At 52.4% G+C, this 22680-nt stretch overlaps 1 protein-coding gene across 8 annotated transcripts in view; it reads right to left on the reverse strand.

Annotated features, from left to right (window-relative positions):
• The window catches only part of ADARB1 (adenosine deaminase RNA specific B1), a 113368-nt gene that overhangs the window by 82721 nt on the left and 7967 nt on the right, over window positions 1-22680 (reverse strand). Inside the window, exon 1 of one of the 8 annotated variants that reach the window (XM_061193802.1) lies at window positions 11858-11943. The exons of the other annotated variants lie outside the window; for them this stretch is intronic. The gene's annotated coding sequence lies outside the window, so the exon portion shown is untranslated. Of the gene's footprint in view, window positions 1-11857; window positions 11944-22680 lie in introns of those variants that run through there. 8 annotated transcript variants of the gene reach the window in all.

The following is a 22680-nucleotide window of genomic DNA, read 5'->3' on the forward strand; positions in this document are numbered from 1 at the left end:
CGCCGAATCTGCGCACCCATCGTGGATGCCTCCCTGCCAAGCAGAGTGTGAAATCCACAACGAACACAGAGCCACCCGAAGGCAAAGGGCAGCAGAGCAGCAGCTCCTAAGCTTCAGGACTCCCGAGTGTGGGGATGAGGGACGGACAAACGGCCTGGAGCGACCGACGGCGCCTGTGAGGGGGCCCGGGGGCCCAGCAGCTCATGCACACGGCTTCCCAAACGCCCACTCTGTGGTCAGCACCTAACAACGACGAAATCTAGGGGCAGAGTTGTCAGTTTCATCATAAAGTCCATTTCAAAGCCAACTGCGGGTTAGCTCAGAATCAACCACCGTGACCGTCAACGCTCTCTGTGGAGCCGAAGAGGCCCCTTCACTACCACTAAGCACGTCCATTGTGACAGCTTTCAAAAGGGCTTTGGAATTTCTGCTAATCTGATGTGTGAGAAACGGTACCTCAGTGAAGCTGAAGGGCCATTTTTACACGTGTGTGTGTGTGTGTCTTGTCTGTTCATGCCTTTTGCCTATTTTCCTACAGGATTTTGGCCTTTCACTTCCCACAATTTTAAAATATTAATGACATGTTGTGTAGATTTTTCTCACAAATGACCTTTTGTCATCTGACCTTACTGACAGTGTTGTTGTTTCGGTCAGGCAGAGGCTTTTCATCGCTCTAGTATTTTAATGTCATCAGTTTCACCATCGTTTCTTTTGTGGACCCTAAACTCTGAGTTATACTTTTAACAGCCTTTCCCACACTTAGGTTATACTGACGAATGTTTCTAACACTCGAATAGTCTCCTCTTCACATTCAGCTCTCGGATCCATTGGTACATGGTCTAAGGCATAAATCTAATGTTGTCTTTTACAAAATGGTGTCCAGTTGTCCCCAAATCACTTTTTCAAAAGTTCATCCCGACCCAGCACTCTTAATCACACACTAGATCTCCATCTGTACTTGGGCTTCTGGTCCACTGGTCTGTCTGTTCTGTCTATTTGTGTCTGTCCTGCACCATCACCACATTACCTCACTTAGAGAGTCTTTACAGGACACGTTAATGTCCTTTTCTTAGCCCTTTCTGTTCTGAGTTTTCTAGGTATTCATGCATGCTTCTTTTTCTGTCAATTTTAGAATCAACGTGTCCAGCCCAAGGGAAAAAAGACGACTCCGGAGTTTGTATTTTTATTGGAATCACATTAAATTTGTAAACTTACTTAGCACCGCCACCTCAGTGATACTGCGACGTCCAAGCCAAGAATAAGGTATGTCCTTCTGTCTGCTCAAGGCTACTTTTGTGACTTGGAGGATCTGTGGAACGTTCTCCACTCGGGTTTCGAGCAGTGCTTATTCCGTTTACTCCTAAGTATTCTGCTGTGGTACAGGGGCTGCCCCCTCCCCGGTAACCTCTAAGCGGTTAGCTCTGTGTATGTGAACGGCCCTGCTCACGTCTGCGCAGCAGCTCTGTGTGCCTGCTACCCTGGCAGGTTCCTTTGTTACGTGACTTGCTCTCCTCACTGATCCTCCGGGCCATTCTCTCCGCGCGGTGGCCTCCGCACAGACAGAGCAGGGCTGAGACCGAGCCCACCCCAGCGCTGCGGAAGGCTCTGCGGGACAGTACCGCCCGGCTTTGCCGGGGGAGCTGCCAACAGGGACGCTTACGTCCTCTCGTCCAGACTCCACGCCTCTGTGTCCTCCTGTTCTTTTCTCAGCCTGGCCGGTAGGAACACTGTGATTAGCAGTCACACTGCACACCCGTGTTTCCTGCAGCTTCCGCCTCCCGCCCGCCCCGTGGTCCACCGCCAGCCCCACTCCGCTGTGGGGAGCACAAGTGGAGGGGGGAGGGCCAATGAGCACCTAGAATTCATTTTCAATAAAACCTTCTTTACTTTTCTGGCTCTTATTTAGACCTTTGCTAAGACTTTTTCATGGAGAAAAACAAAACTGCCATGTGGGACAAACTGAATGACTGGTATTTGTGGACCCTGAAAAAGAGATTTTTTTAGATTTCTAAATGTTACTTTTATTAGAATTTGAAATAAATAGAAAACACATTTCTGACTCCCATTCCACGACTGTAGTATTCCAGCAATTCTACACCTCAGCAACCCTACACTCAGCCACGGCATCACGCGCACTCTCGGGGGACGTGGGCTTCCTTCATCCTGCTGCTCCCTGGCTCGGGGCACCGTCCACGGGGAGGACCCAAGTCCACCGCAGACGCAGTAACCCGGTCTGCAAAAGGGAAGTGGGCTGAACTTTTTTATGTTGCTGGGAAAATTCATTTTTTATTAATTTGTTGTTCTAATTCCCAAGTCACTCATTATTAGAAGAATAAGAGAAAAGGGGTCAGCAAACACGCCAAAGGTCCATGGCCTCCCGGGTGCTCTCCGGGGGTTACCATGGAGACCACACCCAGGAAGCTTAATCTAGGCACCGCATCGGTCAGGTCTGTGCAAGTTCACGCATCAGGATGGCTGTAGAGAAATGATCGTGAAAACACTTAGAATGATGAGTTAACTGACAGACTACATGTGTACTTAATATACAAGTCTAGGCTGCAACATGAAACAGGCCCAAAACCCGCCCTGAACACAGAGAGCTTTGTTAAACCCCAGAAAAGGGCTTTAAACTCAGCAGGCATCATAGGCAAGTGGAGAAAGGGACCTATAAAAAAAACCTCCCAAGGAATTTAATAAGCCTGTTTTTACAGGATACAATTGCAATTAAGACAAAGAAAGGAATTAATACTGCTGTGAAAAAAAAAAAAAAAAAGCAACCAGCTTTGAAAGCTTGAAACACTATTGACAACGGTTGAAAATCTAAGAACAACTCTGTCAGCAAGCTGAGAAGTAAAGAATCTTAAAACGTGAAATGGCACGTAGCTTTCTCCTCAGGAAAGAATGGACACCAGACTGTTGATATTCCCCCGCAGCTGTTTTACAGAACAAAAGCAACAGTATCGCTAGCAAAACAGACTGAAAAAGCAAAGAAGCTGATTTCAGCCAAAATTTCTAGACAGGGCCTACTGTGAAAAGAGAACGCACCCGACAGGTCCAGAAAGCCTGGCCAGGGCAAGGGTCTCAGCACTTCCGAGGCCGGTCGGTCCCGCATCCTCCCACAGGCCCCAGGGGGTCTTCATAAAGGTGGTCAGTTACTGAAATACACCCACTTACACAGGTTCCTGCAAAGCTGGTGTACCAGAGAGCACAGAACCAACACCACGTTCGGGTGCTTTATTCTGCACGACGTTCAAAATGCTTCCCTGTTTCCTTAGGGCTAACTCTCAGGGGTTCTCGCGTTTAGAATGTATTCAGTTAAGTGTCCTCTGAGAGCCTCGAGGTGACCAGCATGAGAGACCTGGCCTTCCACCTTAGGTTATCACACTCAAAGGGCCGAAATGAAACCGAACGTTCCTTGAAAAACACAAATGACACAAACGACACAGTCAGAAGTTGAAAATCGAAGGCTCAATGATGCACCTGAGGCAGCAGAAGAACCACACAGGAGGTGACCCAGCAAGCTCACAGACACCGCCCGCCCCGGGACCTTCACCCTGAGCTGGGAGGCGAGTTTCTTCCACTCCACCCTGCCCGCCGACCCTACACTCGGAATTCGTGCCCTTCATTTGGGAGGACGTCCCCCTGGGAGAAATGCAGCCTGCGTGTTAAGGTCATCAAACCCGAGACCCCTCGCGGCCGGCAGTCGCCCCAGAAAGCCTCTCGGGGGAGCGTGTGTGGAGGCGAAGCTCCGAGCAGAGCTCCTGGGCCGCTGTCAGGATGCTCGCCAGGGCCGCGTGTGGCATCTGCGCCCCACGGGCTGCCCGCCCGGCGAGGCAGAGCCCCCTTGTCCCTCCGACACTCCTGTGCTTCCAGCCCCTCACAGCGTCCCACTTGGCAAAACGGACACCTCGCCTTTGCTGGAGGCCACTGCCGGCAAGCAGGACAGGGTTTCAGCTCCCAGCTCCGGGGACCCTGTCCTCCAACACCTCCCCCTCCTGCCCCAGCCTCCACGCTCCCGCCCTCTCCAAGCCGCAGTCAAGCGGTCCCTGTCCAGACCCCAGCTGGGCCTCCACTGCCCCCATCTGTCCTCTCCTTTCTGGGGTCCTGAGGTCACTGGGTGCAGCGGGCACCTGCCCCTTCCACTGGCCCTGGTCCTTCACACACCGAGCTGCACAGAACGACTCCAACATCCAAGCTGATGGCACCTGGACGCCCTTAACTCCTCACAGAGGCCACCAGCCCCACACACCTGTGTCCCATTAAATCCAACTGCACGCACCCCCAGTGCGGCTTCCTCTGGGCGGATTCGCAACAGATGTCCAAGGCCATCCAAGGCCTCCCAGCACAGGAGGGGGTAGGGGGGGAAGGGGGAGCCAGTGGAAGGGGCTGGCCGCAGTCCTAACTGACTAAAAGTCTCACTTTTGAAAAATGTATAAACCTGTGCGACTTAGTGAAGACACTGCCAGAGGGACGCCTGCAAGTGAAGTCCCTAGAAACCCACAGTCACTAAGACCCTGGCCTCGCCCAGGAGTCCTCGCTGGCGATCTGACCCTTCCCTGCTGAGCGCAGTTTGCAATGGCAAAACCACAAGATACATTGTCCAGGGCAACAAACAAAGGTGATGAATCTACGAGAAAACCAGGCGGACAGTTGCCATGGAAGTCGGGCTGAGGGACTTCCCTGGTGGTCCAGTGGTAAAGAATCCGCCTTCCAACGCAGGGGATGCGGGTTCGAGCCCTGGTCGGGGAACTAAGATCCCACATGCCGCGGGGCAACTAAGCTCGCACGCCTCAACTAGAGAGAAGCCCCCATGCCGCAACGAAGACCCAACGCAGCCAAAAAGAAAAAAAAAAAAAGTTCGGCTGATACTTAGGGCAGAGGGTGAGGACACAAAAGGAGTTTCTACAGAATTATTAGCTTTTTTAAAAAACATTTTTTAAAGACTTTATTTTTGAGAACAATTTTAAAGAAAAGCTAAGATGACAACACAGTGATTTCCCACATACCCACCGCGTTTTCCCCTATTGTTAACATTTTACATTAGTATGCTGTATTTGTTACATTTAATGAACCAATATTAATAAACTATTATTGATGAAACTAATAAGTCGTAGTTTATTCAGACTTCCTCAGTTTTCCTTAGTGTCCTTCTGCTGTCCCAGGACCCCATCCAGGTCCCCACGTGACATGTAGTCATCATGTCCCCTCAGAGCTCCTCTGGGCTGTGACAGTCTCTCAGACCTCTTGTCTTTAATGACCTTGACAGTTTTGAGGGCCAGTCAGGCATTTTTCAGGACGTCCCTCAGTGAAGCCCACAGAGCGGAAGGGCCTTTCTCATCACGTCCCGTCCGGGGTGCGTGCTGTCACGTGACCTGCACCGTGGACGCTGAACTTGGTCACCTGGCGCAGGTGAGTCTGTCAGGTCTCTCCGCTGTGCAGCTGCTCCCCCCTTCCCCACTGTCCTCTGGAAGGAGGTCGCCGTGCACACCCCGCACCCAAGGAGGGGGGACGCTCCCCGAGGACGGAGTGTCTGCAGAAGCACGTGGACGCTCCCGCAGGGCAGATTCCCTCTCCCCCCGTTTCCTTATCAATCACTTATTGACGTCCGTTTGGACCCGTGGGTGTTTGCTTTATACTTCGGGCCATGATCCAATACGACTGTGTTCTGTTGCTGAACCGGCTCCAGCTCTGGCCCTTGGCAGCTCCCTCAGTTGGCTCCACTGTCCCCCTGCTACACCCATCCATGGGGGCTGGTATTTTTTTGCACTTCCATACTTCCTGGCACTATCAGGGGCTCCAGGATCATGTTGGGTGTTTCCTGCACAGTCTTAGAAAGGAACCCTCACTATTTTTTATATGCTCGTTTATGGAGCATGCAGTTACACATTAAAAAATACACTTTGGGCAGACAGCTAGCTGAGCCTACCTTGAATCCATCTTCCTCCTTGTGGTAACAGCACCCCAACTCTGTTCTGGGGGAATGGCTTCCTCCCACTGGACACTGACTGGGTGGGCCTGTGGAAAGGGTTGCCTGCAGGGAGCGAGATGGGGGAGGAAGCCTAAGCTTTTCATTTTAAACGGCCTGCATAATTATTTCCAAGGATGTGTATTATTTCCATAATTTTTAAAAATGGAAAAAAATTTAGACCCTTGTGTTGTCAACAAATAGAGACCAAATCTAAGTAAGAAAAAGAATACTAACAATTCTGATTTGAACTAAAAATAAACACAAAGCATGCTCGCTTTAGAGTGGACCGAGTCTGGCAAAGGACATTCCACTGCGTCTACTCTTTTTCTCTTACACAATTTTAAGTTGCTCTTTTTCCCATTTAACAATCAGCAGAGACTCTGGTCTACTAACATGACGAGCACCCAAAATATTCAAATGTTTTTGTGGAGTACACAGTATTTGGAAAGTTTCACAACACGCTTTGCTTGGAGAGAGAAGTTTTACAGCTGGAAAGATGGTGGGGCTCACCGTAACTCCCCAAAGCGAAAGGATCCCTGATTTACTTGAGAAATGAGTTACCCCTTAAACTCCAGGGCAGGAAGTAAATGTTATACATTAGCAAAACCAAAGCATTAGCCAAAAAATGTTTTAGTTATATCACAGGCATACTAAGAAAAAGTATAATTTCAAGGTTTTTAAAACCAAAACTCTGTGTGTATACTTTAGGAGGTAAGGTTTTCCGGTATCCCCTAAAATATCTGAAGCGGGGTTTCTGAGGAAACGGGCGGGGGCGGCGCGGGTGGGAGGGGACCTGGCGCGGGCGGCTTGATAAGCCCCGCGCGCGGGCGGGGCACAGTGCGGTGCGCGCACGGCGGCTCCGGAACGCAAGGGCGAGGGCGCGCAGCCGGCGCGGGGCAGGCCGTTAACAGCAGCCAACGCGAGTTCGCCAGGTGAAGCGGCCCAGACCTTGCCCGACAGGACCCCCAAAAGGTCTCAGCCGAGCAGACTCACCCAGCGCCGGCCGCGACCGCCCCACCGGACCAGACCCGGGACGCGCCAAAGAGCACGGCCATGGCAGCGCCGCCCACGCCGGTGCTGCTACTGCTGGTGGTCCTGCTCCTGCCCGCGCAGACCTGCACGGAGCCCACGGACAGTGCAACCATCTCGACCCCGACCCCGGAGGGCAACACCTCGGAGAGCCGGGCCCTGCCCGGTATCAAGCTCAAAGCCCGCGGCCCGAGCCCTGTGCCTGGCCCGCTCGCCCTGCTGGCCCCGCTGGGCCCACTCGCTCTGCGGCTGGTCCTCGGGTAGGGGCGCCACGTCAGGGCCTGCCCAGCGTGGACACAGCGCCCGCGCCTCGCCGGCTTCCACGCCTCGACCTCACGGACAGAAACGGACCCAGAAAGCAGAACCCCACGGACACCGGTGTGCAGCACATGGACGCCAAGGTCACACCTCCCACCACTCCATGAACAGACTGAAAGGGGATGGGACAATCCCAGCAAACTGAAGATGTGGCTCAGGAGATCTGGGCACCTGGGAATGAAAAGATATTTTACCTTTACTTTGGTTCATTAAATTATAAAGTCAAAAAACAACTGGGTGGTGTGCAAAGCCTTTCTCTGTACTGTGGGTGATAGGCAGTGGCCAGGTCTCCCACCAACAGAGCTCTTGTAACTTGCAAGTTCTCTTAAGAGCTGGTGGCTACATATGACTTGGGGACAGTAAGTGACAGGGGCCAACACAGTGACGGCAGTTCATCCCCAAATCCAGGCTCAGTGAGTAAGTCCACTTGTGCACTCTGCTTTCCTACACACCCCACGAATGACCCAGAGATCAGACATACGTGATCTCATAGAACCTTCAAATGCTGCTGCTTTATTTCTGTATGTTGAATAATTTTTACAATTTAAAGGTGAGTTTTTTAACATATATTTTAAAACCCTGAACATAAGGTTTGGGGAAAAAGGTAAATTAAGTGTTTCTAGCAACTGAGGGTGTTGTGACATTCACTGGGAGGAAAAAGGGTAGAAAATTTAGGAAAATAAAGTGATTGGTTCCAAATGTTCAGTTTGGGCCGCCTGTGAAACGTCAGCCTGGAGAGGGAGGTGCAAAATGCTGCCTGGCAGGCCAGGGGCCCAGAGCACCGGTGGGGAGCTGGAGGTGGAAAAGCAAAACCGCCTGAGCATCCAAGCTGCGTGTCCAGAACAGACCTGCTGCTCCGGCCTTCCCGCCACCAAAGCTGGCTTCCTGCAAGCTCTGTCTGGGCAAAGGCACCCCCCTCTCACCCTGCGCAGCCCCAAACGTGCCTGAGCTCTCCACCTGCCCTAATCCATCACCTCCCTCCGGGCAGGCCACCTCCCCACCCCACCCACACTGGTTCTCCAGCCTGCACCATCGAAACTTCCACACCGCAACTCTGGGTGCAAACCCCCGCCACAGTGGCTCACCCACTTCTCAGAACAGACACCACGACCCGCGGTGGCCCACACACCCTCCGCCGGCCTCCTCTTCTGCACCCCAGACTTCCAGCAAAGCTCCCACGCCCACCTCCACTTTTCCAGCAAAGCTATGCTCTTTCGCTATCAACTAACAAAGAGAAGGTACTGGGACCACCTGGCGGTGAACAACACTCTCTCCGAAGAACTGAAGGGGCCTGTCCCCCCGCTCTCACCCACCTCTGGGGGCTGCGGAGGAAACCCAGTCCTCCAGCCCCTTCCCTGCAGGAAACACAGTGGGGGGGGCCTCCTCCCAAATCCCAGACGAGTGTCCCCAGAGGCTCCCCTCGGCTCTCATGACTGTCCTGGCATCGACCCTGGGTGAGTTTCTCCTCAGAAGCCGAGAGAGAGGCAGCAAGAAGGGGGCGAGGGTCAGCAGGTCCCCCGGGGGGGCTCGCAGAGGTACAAGGGGGGCTACCTCGGGGGCTGCGCGAGGACAGGGCCGGGGCCGCCGTCCCCAAGGCCGCCCCGCATCCAGGCTTCCCCCACGGGAGACGGCAAAGCCCACGGGGGACAAGGGGGCCGCATTCCTGCTCCTGTCACCCTGTGGGGAGACGCCAGCTCGTCCCCGAGGAGGGAGGCGTGGGCAACAAGGGTCTGGAGGGAGGGCGGCCCACCCCAGGGACTGTGTCCTTGGGTCGCTGCGCAGAAGGGGCTCGCCCCTGCCGAGGGCACCTGCACTTGCCCCCACCATGCTCGCCACCAGGTGGGTCGGTCTGTCTAATCTGAGATGAAAGATGAGTGCCCCGTCCTCTATTTCCCATAAAGTCGGCCCATCTATGGGGTGTGGGGCTCTCTCCTAGCCGGAACCTGCGCCAGGAAGTGATGGGTGCGGACGACAGGAGCTCACACTCTAAAGCCACTGCCAGGCAGGCCCTGGCCTCCCCCGCACCGTCTCACCCCTCCTCGCAGAGCCTGATTCTGGGGAGTACGGTCTGTGCCCCGCGTGATACCCTCCCTGCTGGCGAGGTGGCGGCAGGGCTCCTGAAATGCTCCCCTGAAAGAGACCCCGTCCCCCTGCTTCCCCTCAGAACAGCCGCCTCAAGGCCAAGGAGCCACACATGACGATGGAACAGCAGAGTGGCGAGCCGGAGGGTCCCAGCCCCGACGGGAGGCCCAGGAGTCGGAAGCCACAGCAGCCAGGTGGTCTGCTACCTGCCGCCAAACCAACCATGAGCCAAACCGGGCCCGGGACCCAGTGGCCTGCTAAACCAGTGGCCAGGACCACCTCTGGCTTCCAGAAGCTCACATTCCAGGGCAGGAGACAGACAGCACACGTGCAAACAAACAAACAGGGCCTGTCGAGTGCTCACCCATGGGGCACAGACAAGAACGGCACAGGGGGAGGCCAGGGAGCGACTAGGGGACGGCTGAACGGGGAGCACCTGGAGAGGAACTGTCGCCCGCGGGAGGAACAGCAGACACTCGGGCCCTGGGGTGAGGCTGAGTTCGCCCAGAGCAGCAAACAGGGAAAATGGAGGGGAACAGGCCGGGGAGCAGACTGTGAACTCCTTCCTAAGGGAGCGCCCTTCCCCCGGTGTGATGGGAAGTCACAGGAAGGGGGCCAGCAGGGGTTCCTGACGGGACGTGCCCCCAGAAAGATGCCTACAGGGACCAGAAGAAGGGTGGGCTGCATGAGAGCAAATCCTGACCCGGCAAAGTCGAGGAGGAGCAACCGTGGCTCCGAGCAGGGCTCTAGCAGGAAGATGGAAACAGAGTTGGGAGGAGAGGCTGGCAGGCCTGGCTGAGGGCAGCAGGCCTGCGGGGAGCAGGGATGGGGCGGGGGAGGCACCGGCATCCAGAGCAGGAGGGAGTGTGGCCTCGGGCTGAGGGCGGGAGGGGCAGGAGGGGCAGGAGGGAAGCCAGGCTGGCACGGCCTGAGCAAGACAGGAACGGGATACTGGCCGCTGCCCTTGACAAAGACAGGTCACTGGGGGCTAGAAGAGCCACGTGGAGGGATGGCGAGCCCACACGACCACAACAGACGAGGAGATGGTGACAGTGGGGCCAGGAGGCGGGAGGCGCCGAGCGCACAGAGAACCCGCCGGGCTGGCGCCCAAGGACCATGAGCTCGCCTGTGCCCCAGGCGGGAACAGGGCCCACCGAAGCAGACGTGGGTGCCCGGGGGCTGCTTCTCCGGGCAGAGGGGGTGTCCCGACTGGCGACCACACCAGCCCAGACAGCAGTGAGGGCACCTGGTGGTGGTGGTGCCAAAACATCCAAAGGATATCTTCCACCAGATCCACCTCAAAAGCACCCTAGGGGGGCTTCCCTGGTGGCGCAGTGGTTGAGAATCCGCCTGCCAATGCAGGGGACACGGGTTCGAGCCCTGGTCTGGGAAGATCCCACGTGCCGCGGAGCAGCTGGGCCCGTGAGCCACAATTACTGAGCCTGCGCGTCTGGAGCCTGTGCTCCGCGACAAGAGAGGCCGCGATAGTGAGAGGCCCGCGCACCGCGATGAAGAGTGGCCCCCGCTCGCCACAACTAGAGAAAGCCCTCGCACAGAAACGAAGACCCAACACAGCCAAAAATAAATAAATAAATAAATAAATTTATAAATCTATAGCTTTAAAAAAAAGCACCCTAGGGAATGAATCCAAAACTTTCCAAATTTTACTTAAAGATTTCCCAATGCAAAGGTAATTTCGGACAACAAACTATCAATAGCATTAGGTCCAAAGTGGGCTCACAGCACTTGGGAAGCCCTGCCCTCAGTAAAAAGACAGGCAAGCAGCCTGACGTTAGCTGATCTTCTGGGTCTTTAATGAGACTCGAAATACACATTAAAGACTGTGCTTTAAACCCAGCTGTTCACAGAGCTGTGAAATCTACTTCTGGACGTTTCTGAACAAATAATTTGATTTATTCTATATCTGAAAAGAGCCTCACTTTTCATACACAAAATCACTAGAAACCCATCTTATCAAAGAGGACATTATACATAACATTAAAAACAAGAAACCACCTCTTAAAACGCTTTGAATAAAAAGGTTACAATCACCTAGGGCCATACAAATAATCAGGTGACTCACAAGTTGAGAAGGCAACTAAACAAATCACCCTGAATATGAAACGCCTGAAGCAAGTTATTCGATCAGATTTTATTGAACCTCTTCTGAGCTTCCCATTTGTGGGGACACGAAGCCCAGCCCTAAGGTGCTTAGCGGGGGCCGGGGGGGGGGGGGGGACGGGAGGGGGACGCAGAGGAAGGGGGTTCTGGACTGTGACTGAGAAATCCAGCAGGCCCGCCGGCAGCGCCCGCACCCACAGCCCTCCAGCCCCCCAGCGCGGCCTGTGCCTCCCCAGGCCCTGTGCCCCAAGGCCTCCTCCCAGGAGAGGCTCCTCTCAGACACAGCTGTGCACCCACAGTGACAGACCGCAGCCTCAGTCATGCACACCAGAGCCTCACCGAAGAGGACGAGGTGGTTCCAGGGCCGCGGAGTCAGAGGACAGCGGCAGGGAGGCTCCGAGGGCGGTGCCCACAGAATCCCCGCTTCTCTCTTCCGATGATCATCAATGATCGCCAGGGATGCTGGCGGGCGCTTCTGGAAAGCGGCCAATGGGAGTGTAAGCTGAGCTGGGACAGCGGTGCCCAGGGCATGAGAGGGACCCCGCGGCCCGGATCCAGTTCCGGAGCCGGCCGGGAAGTGCGAAGGAAGCCAGCATCCAGCAGCTACTCTGCACCTCGGGGCCCAGTGCCTGCTAGCCGGAGTCCCGCCAGGCCCCTCCTGGCCGGAATCACGTGCAGGCGGGTGTGACCCCACAGTGTGTCAGTAGCCAAGCTGCTTCCGTCCTCCCAAGACTCTGCTTATCTCAGAGCCTGGGTTTCCTGGTTTTCACTGTGCCGACTGTGTAAATGTGGCGGGGAGGGGATGACCTGAGACTCCCCAAAAGGGGTTCAATGGCCTAGTAACAGATTACCTTGCTGGCTCCAGAAAACAGGTTAAAGATTTCCTTGGCGTTAGAAAACCAGATGTGATACTAGTTTTGGTATCTTTAGGACCCAGGATCTATCTTCAAGACAAAGAACTAAAAATACAAACGTGTGATGATGAATTACTCCTATTTTATAGGATTGAGAGGCTTTACTTACTAAAAGTTTTTAAATAATTACTCAAGAGTTAGATTTAAGCCATTAAGAGCTACACTGATTTCCTCCACATCATCTACTGTGTTTTTGTACAATCCCTAATTTGCTCATTACTTTAATATTTATAGAAAGATGTTTTGTTTTTCCTATTCTGTGATACTATTAGTGTCAGTCGGACATACATTTAAGTATAAATAAATAAGATGTATCCATTTTTAAAAATCCAGTAGGAGCACAACAATGGAAAATTACTTTTGACGAGGGTTCCTGAATTCTAAGATTTAAAGGTAACCTATGAGGATTCAACCTTCACATTAAGACTTGATCCCCATAATTGTTATTTTCAAAGACTAAATTCCAAGGTATAGCTATACCCCCCCCAAATAGGTATTTATTCCCATGAAAAATGTTTTCTTTGACATCCATTTTTAAATCCCCCTCATAAGCCAGTTGCAAAACGGTCAAAAGAGAAAGGAGGGCCAGCCCGGTCAGCATCCCCGAGAGGTCACAAGTCACCCCAGAGTTTCTGTCCATCCTCAACGGAGACCCCAGAGGGTGAAGGTGTCAAGCGGGAAGGGGCGAGGAACGAGAACGGGTGCTGTCTTTGGATCTCGACCGAGGGCCAGGCCACACCTTCTGCACCAACGGCCCCAGCAGCACAGTGACCCGTCCTTCCTTGGAAGGTTCTTCTCTGCAGATGGCTGCTCGAGGGCCAGGCGCAACACCCACCCGTGCTGTGCTTTCACACGCTCGACTGCTCCTCAGCATCTCCAGAGGAAGGAGGGAGGTTGATCTCTGAGGTGTACTAAGTTGCTTGAATAAATAAACTAGACTATTTTTTCTTATCAAAATAAAATACTGACTTTTAAATTAAAAACAAACTAATTTTGCAAAGGATTAAAAAGGCAGAACTCCCAATCAGTTTGGCAGAACTACGGGCAGGTGAACTTCTCAGGCCCACTGGCCTGCATCCCGATTCCCCAGCCTGCCCTCCACGCCAGTTACCCCGGGTCGAGGTCCTCAAGCTCTTCCTCCCCAGGGAAGCCTGCCACTCTCCCTGGACTGCAGCCCACAGAGGCACAAGGTCCCCCCCTCCTCCACCCCACATGGTTCCAAGGCATGCGGCAAACACGGAAGAGCACTCGGTGACCAGGCTCCCACCCCTCGGAGCACCCAGCTGCCAGAAGCGCAGCCCCACACACCCTAACGCCATCGGGAGCTAGAAGAGACCATGCTGGTGGGGAGCAGCCCTCGGACCCCCCAGAACTGCAGCGGAAGATGGCAGCTCGTCCCTGGCTCCTCCTCGGACGACAGGCCACACACCATAAAGCGTGTCACTTCACTAAACTTCTCCAGTTAGTCTACTGTCGCAACCCTTTTAAAACACTGACCTTTCCTAATGTCAAAATCACCTTTGCCTTTTCATTGTGAAAATTTGGTAAAAGCAGAAATAATTATATAAGTAGTTAAGCTAAACGTCAACTAGCATCGAAGCAGGGAGTTTCAAAACTGAAGCAGTGGAAGAAATCAGATGAATTCAGGGTTGATTTAAGGTAACACCAGGGGCAAAGACAAGCAGATGTCTGAGCAAGGAGAAAACGGGCAAGGCTGGTAAGATTAGAAAGACGCACAACTTAAAGGTGTATCAGAACCTGTGCTCCATGAGGAAAGAGACTGGGTTCTTTACCCACTGCTACACCTTTGGAATCCAAATGCCTGACACATAGTAGACGCTCAAAAAATGCCTGCTGAATGACTGCACAAATAAATGAACGAAAAAAGCCTTAATTTATACTAAGGAAGATGAAAAGTTACATGATTATAATGCTGCTAGCAGCCCCTCAGATTTAAGGAAAGTTACTATCACAGAACCCACACTGTTTTCTAATAAAGTTAGCGCCACAAGAGTAATCACGAGTCAGATGCTCAATTTTTCAATAAAACTCACCGTGAGCTCGATATGTCACTATCTTTAAACAAGGTGGCCGAGGCTGTTCTCAGGGGGGAATGAGGTGCTATGAATGCACAGGACAGAACGCTAGGTCTAAAGACAGGGCGAGGACGCAGCGTGACCAAGGTGAGGACCCCGGGTGACCAAGGTCAGACCCCAGGGAGGTGCGGTGTTGATGCGGGTGGGCAGGGGGAGCCACGGAGGACATCCGGGATGGTCACGTGAGCCACACAGGCACGGCCATCCCCAGGCTGCCCACCGGGCTCTCAGCAGCTGGGCCAGCTCCTAGCACCCAAGAGAGGACGGTTCCATCTCAGGGATTCTGTGGGCCACCAGCCAACAGCTAGCTCATCAGCAGCTTGACACAGGTAATGGTGAGAACACTTATGCCACGGAAACTGGCAAATGCTACAAATCAGGGCTTTTTACAGTCCCCCCCCCAAAAAAAGCCATTTGTTAAGCATTTATCAGCACACCACTGCAGTAACTTATAGTACGTAAACTATGTCTCAAAAAAAGCACGTGGGATGAGGGGGAGAGGAGGGACTCATTCTAAAAAAGAAAAAACATTAAAATAAATAGCAAATTTAATTGTCACTGTTAAGAGTAAAGTAAGGTTTTTCCTGCAAATGAAAGAATATTTAACATCAGTAAATCTATGAATGAAATTTACTATATTAACAGATAGGAGGGGAAACCATACAACCATCTCAACAGATGCAGAAAAAGCAACCAATAAGATTCTATTGCTGTAAATGATAAAGTTTATTTTTAATAAAACTCTCAGCAAAGTGGGACGGCGACTTGCTTAACTACATGAAGGGCATGTACAAAACGACTACAGTAAACATCACCCTCAGTGAGGAAGCATGGGAGGCGTCCACAGTAAAGCTGGAACCAGAGAAGCGACTGCTGGTCGCCACCACTGTCCCAAAACCCCACTCGGCCTGGCACCACGAGTTCCAGCCAGTGAATAAGGGGAAGGTGCAAAAATTAGAAAGGAAGAGGCATTGCTTGCACAACGTGATCCTCTCCCCAGGATGAGTTGGGGACACAATCCACATGCAAAACTCCACAGCTGGTACCCGACAATGACAAGCAAGAGGAAACGACACCTTCTGAAGGAGGAATTTAGGCTAGGATACAAGTGGCATTTCTGGTCGCTGAGCAAAGGGCAGACCATGCAATGACCGAGGCAACTGTCTAGCCAACAGGAAAAAATATTAGATCCTGGCCTCAAACTGAATAGAAACAGACTTCACACAGATTAATAGGCTAAATGTGGAAAACAGAATATAAAACTGCTGAAAGAAATTAAGGAGGAATGACTCCCGACATAGGAAAGTGTTCTTAGACAGGACTCAAAACCCAAGTTGTAAAGGAAAAGACTGATAAATCTGAATATATAAAAATTTTAAATTTCTCTTTGGAAAAAAATAATAACATCAAAAGACCAAGGACACCTAGGAAAGCCCCTGTAGCCATGTGCGAGGTCCCCAACCTGCGCCTCTGGTCACAGTGCCACTTCCCACCGGGTCCAGGAGATTCCGATGCCCCCTTTGGAAGAAGCGTGCCCCTCTGCACCACGGGTACGGGACGCATGTCTCCAGAATGCTCCGCACTGGGGCTCGAGGTGGCCAGAATTCCCAGTAAGAAGGCAAGAGAGTGTTTCTCCCTGGGACGGCGCTGAACCCTCCCTCCCAAGGCAGAGTCGAGGAGAGCTCAGACGGCGGCGGCGGGGGTGGGGACAGTGGACAGCGGCGCGGAATTCCCACGTCGCCCCCACCCAGCTTCCCCTAAGGGTCACATCCTATGGCATCACTGAACAATGATCAAAGTCAGGACAGTACCGTGCGCTCCACGACCGCAGCCTCACCAGTTTTCCCACTAACATCCTCTCTGCCCCAGGACCCCCTCGAAAGCCCATACTGCATTTCGCTGGCGTGTCTCCTTAGGCCCCTCCAAGCCCGTCTCTCGGGACGTGGACGGTGAAGAGCCCTGGCCAGGTGTTTTCGGGACACCCTCTCCCGGGGCCTGCCTGCCGCTTCCTCGTGCCTACGCTGTGCCCGTGCCCATGTGGGGGAGAGGCTATGACTGCGACCTGTCTTATCGCATCGATCTCCTGGGTGAGGTGGTGTCTGCTGGCTTTCTCCACTCTAAAGTTACTACTTTTCCCTTTTCAATAAATAAGTAACGTGGGGAAGAGATAACTTTGAGACTAGAAAAATATCCTGTTTCTCCTCAAACTTTCATTCACTAATTTAGCGCCAGTGCTGGGTCCCGTCTAAAGTAACTATTGTCCTGGGGTCCGCCTCAGGGTGATCGGCTGTTTCCTCCTTCCTTCCCCGTTGATTAACTGGAATTCTTTGGCTCCCCTTCTCCCTGCTTACTGATTGTTATTCATGTATATCAGCAGAGTGATGGACGCTTACTTTATTCTACGGATTATAAGCCAACACCATCGTCACCCATGTCCTTGCTCAGAGCCACCAGCTCTGACCCTCTCCCCGCCCACGTGGCCCCGTCCTTTCTGAGCTCTTCCCTGTACCACGAGGGGGTCCAGTCGCGTCTTCTTGGAGGATCCCTTCTTCTTTGCTCGGAGAAAGCACCTGGGTGTCCCCGGGCGACTGGGTAAGGAGCTGTGCGGCCTGAGCACCAACATGTGTGTCTCTGCGCCGTCCGGCGTGCGGACAAACACCCAAAACTGCGCTGCGCGCTGACACCTGGCTCCAGCCCAGTGCCCTCTGTCCCCTCCCCTCGTCTGCAACTTCTTCCCACCACACACTCACTGTTCCATCCTCATGAACACGTCCGCACCGCAACCTTCCCCCCCGGAGAAACAGACAGCTTCTGGGCAGTACTGTGTGCAGCCCTTTCTGTCTGTGGCTTTACAGAATCTAGAAAAGTACTGTTTTCCAAAATCCAGCTGATTCTTTTCTTCCCCACCCCACCCCGGCTGTAGCTCCGTTATTGTTTTGTCCTACACTGAGCTCTGGTTCTGTCTGCATCCCATTCTGGGTCCCCCCAGTCCTGGTTGAGGCTCACGTATTTTGTTCTGCGGTCCACGGTTCCCAGAGTCGGGCTGTACTGAGACGTCCACTCAGAGAAGCCCCACGCCCACCCCTCCAGCCACCTGTGCCCCCCTCTCCTTTCCAGCCCCTCCCCCCGGCCCCTGCAGGGCCCAATCCCTTTCGTCCTTGATTTTCCTTCCTGTTTTCCTTTTGCGCGGAGGCGCAGATACGCATGTTTTCTCATGAGAAGGGAGCTCACTCGATACCCTCTGGCAGTCAGCCCTGCTCCCTTCCTGCATGTTCTGGAAATCGCCAGAGACCCACCCCTCCACACGGCGCGTTGTGACGTGGTCACCCAGAGTCGATCCACCCGCCCCTGACTGGACATTTAGGTCACTTGCGTCTGTGTTTGTTTCCATCGTGCTGGAGGCGTGTCCTCAGGCTGAACCCCTAGAAGGGGACTGCAGGGGCAAAGCACTGGGCACATGGAGTTTGCAGGCCGAGTGTGGTTTTTAACACGCCTAATAGTTCTTCGTTGACTTCCTCTGATGAGTAAAAGGAAAAACCAAATACTGGGGAAGAGTTCCTCTGTCCTACACTGAGCACAGAGGGCGTCACCGCAAGAATCCCTGGTCGCCTGTGCTGGACCTCAGGTCCACGGTATTTCATCCACACTATTCAAGACATGCAGGGCACGTCGCGGAGACAAACCTGAGCGCGCGCCCAGGGGTCCCCCGGGCAGCTGTGCTGTCAGCGTCACACGTGCCGTCACTCTCAGCCCCACTCCAAGCTCCTGTCCACACAGAGACGTGCTCGCTCACGCTCAGAGCAGCACTACTCACAGAGGCAAAAAGCAGAAACGCTCCACACGCCCATCCCTGGTGAAGAGCTGAAAAAGGCGTGTGACCCCCACACCACAGAGCCCTAGTCAGCAGCTGAAAGGAACAAACTGATAGGGATAGAAGAGGACAATCAAATCGCTCAGAAGTGCCGTTAGGGGATTGCAGACAGACAGGGAACTTTAGGGGGCTGTGGGAGACAACAGTAAGTTAATGATCACTCAAGAAAGCAGGTTTGCTTAACCACAAAACCATGTAACAGAAGCATGAGCCGTGCCTCAAAACAATAAAACAATGGTGGCATGAGACCCACATGCTGCCCAATGAGCTCAGTAAGTTAATGACCCCTAAGACATGCTCTCTGCACACATAAAAAACCGTAATTTACGGAAAGGTGACATTTCAGACCCTCATTGTACTGAGACCTGAAATAATTTTTCCACTGCACCATGACAGTCCTGGCTTGGCCACGTAGAGACAAGAAAACTCCCCAGTGCAACCTGGAGGAGGAGCTGACGATGGAAGCACGACATCTACTCAAGAAAGAGGAAGACGGTGGTCTTTTCCCCCTCCCACTTTTCCTTTGATTATAAAACTGTAGCCCACTAAGTTCTCGGGTCACGGCACCCTCTCGCCCACCCGCCTGTAAGACTCACAAGTGTCCTTTTCTAATAAATCACTTCTTATCTATCACTTTGCCTCTCGCTGAATTCTTTCTGCACTGAGACATAAAGAACTGAAGCTCCTCGGAGCCTCCCCCCAAAACATCACCTAGCGGTTTCATAACTACTGATCCATTGTACAGCATGGGCGAACCCCAAAAACATTATGTGAGGTGAAAGAAGCCTGACTCAAAAGACTGCATATTGCATGATTCCATTTACACGAAATGCCTAGAAAAGGCACCTTTAGAGAAACAGAAAGCAGATCGGTGGTTGCCAGTGGCTGGAGGTGGGAACGGGAATTTACCACAAACACACTCAAGGAGCATTTTGGGGTGATGGAAACATTTAAACCTGGACTGTGGTAACAGTTGCACAGCTTAGAAATTCATGAAAATCGCTGACTTCTCTACTTCCTGAGGGTGAATCTCATGGTAGCTTCTCCAGCAAGAGAAAACAAAGCTTCCCCCAGTGCCTGCCCCAGCCGTACTTCCTACCCGCATCTTCCCATCACTCAAAGATGGACGCTCGGACCGCAGGCTGACCGTCCGCACCACCTGCATAGTCTCCCTCCACCACCAGTGAGGCTGGGCAGGCACCTGGGCGGGGGGGTCTCCCTGTGAAAAGCACACGCCTGCCGTGGACAGGGCCGCAGGCACGTAGCACGGCTCCCTCACAGCAGAGCCCTGCCCCACGAATCCAAATCCAGCACACCTTTCCCGGGCTACGGCGTGGCTCAAAGTCCGGGCTAACTATAGGGAAAGGCCTCCGGTTCCTATAGCAAGGCTTCCGGTGAGAAACGCTGAAACTCATCAAGTTCGGCTCCTTCCTACCTGTGCCGCGCACGCCCAGGGCAGATCGCTCAGGGAGAATGTAAGGGGCGCTGGGCTGGTTTACACAATACCTGCTCTTCCTTTGGAAATATCATCAATACCCTCGGTTTCATCAGAGGATAAAATTAAAGAATAGAAAGCGTCACTGTGCAATGATCAAATACGTCTCTCATTCATGTGCACGTGGGTGAAAACCATCTCCTACGTGACACCAAAAAAATACAAAGAGGAAAAAACCCCAGAGTAGGCGTCAGAAGATGTAGATTTAAGCCTGGTCTGCATGTGGCTGACACTGAACCACTTATTCAGAAGGACCACAAGCCAGCAGTCCTGACACAGAGGTGGTCCTCTTATCACTTCTAAAAACCAGCTGACACTTGATGGAAAAGGTTTTTTTCCATAGGATTTCACTGATGGTCAAATCTAAGTTGAACTCTGTGGCCCTAAATTCTCGCAGCTCTGACATCCTACAATTCATTCCTACAAACTCCACGTCTTCCTGGATTAGGGTTTCGGCCTCAACCCCTGTGCCAGTTTCTACCTGCAGCAAGTGAGTCTTCACTATTTACTGCTTGTGCTGCTACTTCCCTGGAACCGTTAATTTAAAAAATCACTACATGAGCATCTTTAAACGTTTAGATAGCTTTTTAATGAAAATGATGTTTTAATATATTAAGAAAAAAGGATAATCCTCCAAAGTATCCCGCCCAAAGAACACTATATCATAACAGGCGTATGGTAAAACCTAACACAGATGATGACAAACTCAGAACAGTAATTCCTTTTGACTAGTATTTTGGGTAGATTCCTGTTCTGAAAAGGAATCAAATTCAAAATGATCAAGATGAATAAATGTGCATTTGATGTAATTAGTTTCATTCATACCTAGAAGAGAGCAGACATGACAGGCCACACCATTGCTACTGAAACTGTGGCCCGAGCACCGAAGCCTCTGGAACGACACCTCCGCAGACGGACTTCAAGCTGTTCGTGCTCAGGCTACACCAGGCGAGCGTCTGCGTGAACTATGCTTTCCAGCCTCCTTCACGTCGCGCTCAGGGGTTGCATTTGTGGAGGCCCAGCAGCCACCCGTCCCTTCTTGGGCATATCTCCCTGGGTGAGTTCCCCTTCCTAAGGCAGAAGCCAGAAATCCAGTCCCCTGTCCTCGCGCTGCCACAGCACGCGGACAAGGCAGGCTGTGCCCACCTGACACCTACAAAACCTCACCCCCAAGCAAAGCAGCCTGAGCAGGTGCCAGGACGGCGCTGAGAGAAGGGGAGCTGGGCATCGGGAGGCGACAGCGGCCCACCAGGAACTGCGAGCCGTGCCATCTCTCGGCCTCACGCGGGTGATGAGAAGCTGCCTTACGTCCTTGAGCAAACTCCTTCTTCAAGGAGATCACTCATCCTAAGCGAGGGAACTTGGGCTGTTGGCATCCAAAACGAGAAAAGAAACTGGACTTGTGAGCACGGCCCGTGAGAAGAGGCGCAAACACAAAGCAACTTTGAACCGTACTCTCCAACCTGCCCAATGCATGTGTTAATGCCCTCAGTTTCTAACGCTTCCCGGATACAAGAGGACTGATGAAATATTACCTACTACTGCGTTACCTTTACTCATTTCTGACAAGCTCGAGACCTGCAAACCTGAAAAACCAATCCTCGCCCAATTTAATTCAACATTTAACACAGTCTCGTCCCCTAAGAGTGAGAAACCAGAGAAAGGGATCAGTCGGGCTCCCCGGGGTCTGGTGTTTTCTCACTAAGCCAGAGCCCATTACTCTACCCCCTGGCCCCGCCTGCTGGCCCACCCTGCTCCCCTCTTCTGGGAAAGCTGCGGGTCCAGAGGGAGGTGACCGGACACCTTGTGCCGAGGCCAGCCTCTTGTGCGCCCAAAGCCGCCGCAGTGACCGGCACTGCGTGCTTTTCACGCAGGGCTGCTCAGAGGTTAAATATTTGTTGACATCTGACTGAATGACCCTCGAAGCACTTAGAATTTGTTTTTCGACTCCTACGTTCAACAGTCCTCTAGAAATGGAGTGACCTTGGACATCACCAACTAGACCACCCCCTTCACACTCAAGGAACCTGCGGCGGACAGCCCACCAGGTCAGAGCTGGGCTGGGACGAAGGGCCCAGTGTCCCAATTTCCAGTCAACTCTTCTGTTGGCTCCCCTAGCAAACAGCTGTGAAGCTACATTCCTTCCAATTTTTAAATCCTCTGAGCCTCCATGGTGAATTAAGTATTTTTTATTTTATTTGGCTGCTTTTCTGAAACCTTCTGGAATTATTCAAAGCATTCTCACTTTCACCAAGATGTAGTTATGAATATTACTCCTCTACAACAGGTACTGTTATTTCTTAAGACAATGCATTTCAATTACATGTCACCTAAAAGCAGTTAACAGAACAAGAGCTATTTCTTTTTTCAACTTGAGGACTCTCTGTTTTTAACAGATTAATTTGCTATATTGCACTTTATAGTTTTAGAACAATTTTGAATGTTTTATAAATGTTTCCGTTCTACAAAGAAAAGCACAGAAATCTGGAGATAACACAGACATACGGGGCATAAATATATGACTGATTCACCGAGTACAATAGGAGCGGGGGGAGGGGTGCAGTATGCTCAGGCAGAAAAAACACATTTTCAGAGGCAAGCAGCCTCAGTTCAGATTCTACTACCTACATTAAAAGTAAGAAAAAGTTATTCATTCATTCAACAAACAGTGGTGCCTTCTATCTGCCAGTCATTGTTCTGCGCCCTGAGGATAAAGACAGAACAAGACCCCTGCCTTCCTGAGGCTTCCACTCTGCCAGGCAGGCTGACGAAAGGGAGGGAGTGGT

This window comes from Eubalaena glacialis, chromosome 6, assembly GCF_028564815.1.
Source record: "Eubalaena glacialis isolate mEubGla1 chromosome 6, mEubGla1.1.hap2.+ XY, whole genome shotgun sequence".
Lineage (NCBI taxonomy): Eukaryota > Metazoa > Chordata > Mammalia > Artiodactyla > Balaenidae > Eubalaena > Eubalaena glacialis.